Source organism: Oncorhynchus clarkii, unplaced genomic scaffold (assembly GCF_045791955.1).
Source record: "Oncorhynchus clarkii lewisi isolate Uvic-CL-2024 unplaced genomic scaffold, UVic_Ocla_1.0 unplaced_contig_126_pilon_pilon___fragment_2___debris, whole genome shotgun sequence".
Classification (NCBI taxonomy): Eukaryota; Metazoa; Chordata; class Actinopteri; order Salmoniformes; family Salmonidae; genus Oncorhynchus; species Oncorhynchus clarkii.
The window spans coordinates 202763-204831 of record NW_027261134.1 but is presented as its reverse complement, the minus strand read 5'-3'; positions in this window follow the sequence as shown (position 1 = coordinate 204831).

Below are 2069 nucleotides of genomic sequence, written 5' to 3'. Positions count from 1 at the left end.
CTTTTACATAAACAAGGTCTAAAATCATGTTTGATGCACTCTGGATACAATGTTTTTAACATAACTGTTCAAACTAGATGAACATTTTCAGCAAGTTGCAGCAATTGAACTACAGAAATAACCACTTTTACATAAACAAGGTCTAAAATCATGTTTGATGCACTCTGGATACAATGTTTTTAACATAACTGTTCAAACTAGATGAACATTTTCAGCAAGTTGCAGCAATTGAACTACAGAAATAACCACTTTTATATAAACAAGGTCTAAATCATGTTTGATTTGAACTAGAGAAGTACATTTTTTTACAGAACTGTTCAAACTAGATGATTAGGAAGAACTGTGGACAATTTTCAGCATTGTTTGCAGCAATTGAACTACAGAAATAACCACTTTTCGATAGACAAGGTCTAAAATCATGTTTGATGCACTCTGGAAGCAATGTTTTTTACAGAACTGTTCAAACTAGATGATTAGGAACAACTGTGGACAATTTTCAGCATTGTTTGCAGCAATTGAACTACAGAAATAACCACTTTTCGATAGACAAGGTCTAAAATCATGTTTGATGCACTCTGGATACAATGTTTTTAACATAACTGTTCAAACTAGATGAACATTTTCAGCAAGTTGCAGCAATTGAACTACAGAAATAACCACTTTTACATAAACAAGGTCTAAAATCATGTTTGATGCACTCTGGAAGCAATGTTTTTTACAGAACTGTTCAAACTAGATGATTAGGAACAACTGTGGACAATTTTCACCATTGTTTGCAGCAATTGAACAACAGAAATAACCACTTTTACATAAACTAGGTCTAAATCATGTTTGATTTGCACTAGAGAAATACATTTTTTTACAGAACTGTTGAAACTTGATTGGCTGGAACAATATGGACAATTTTCAGCAAGTTGCAGCAATTGAACTACAGAAATAACCACTTTTCGATAGACAAGGTCTAAAATCATGTTTGATGCACTCTGGAAGCAATGTTTTTTGCAGAACTGTTCAAACTAGATGATTAGGAACAACTGTGGCCAATTTTCAGCATTGTTTGCAGCAATTGAACTACAGAAATAACCACTTTTCGATAGACAAGGTCTAAAATCATGTTTGATGCACTCTGGTAGCAATGTTTTTTACAGAACTGTTCAAACTAGATGATTAGGAACAACTGTGGACAATTTTCAGCATTGTTTGCAGCAATTGAACTACAGAAATAACCACTTTTATATAGACATGGTCTAAAATCATGTTTGATGCACTCTGGAAGCAATGTTTTTTACAGAACTGTTCAAACTAGATGAACATTTTCAGCAAGTTGCAGCAATTGAACTACAGAAATAACCACTTTTACATAAACAAGGTCTAAAATCATGTTTCATGCACTCTGGATACAATGTTTTTAACATAACTGTTCAAACTAGATGAACATTTTCAGCAAGTTGCAGCAATTGAACTACAGAAATAACCACTTTTCGATAAACAAGGTCTAAAATCATGTTTGATGCACTCTGGATACAATGTTTTTAACATAACTGTTCAAACTAGATGAACATTTTCAGCAAGTTGCAGCAATTGAACTACAGAAATAACCACTTACATAAACTAGGTCTAAATCATGTTTGATTTGCACTAGAGAAGTACATTTTTTTACAGAACTGTTGAAACTTGATTGGCTGGAGCAATATGGACAATTTTCAGCAAGTTGCAGCAATTAAACTAGAGAAATAACCACTTTTCGATAGACACGGTCTAAAATCCTGTTTGATGCACTCTGGATACAATGTTTTTAACATAACTGTTCAAACTAGATGATTAGGAACAACTGTGGACAATTTTCAGCATTGTTTGCAGCAATTGAACTACAGAAATAACCACTTTTCGATAGACAAGGTCTAAAATCATGTTTGATGCACTCTGGAAGCAATGTTTTTTGCAGAACTGTTCAAACTAGATGATTAGGAACAACTGTGGACAATTTTCAGCATTGTTTGCAGCAATTGAACTACAGAAATAACCACTTTTCGATAGACAAGGTCTAAAATCATGTTTGATGCACTCTG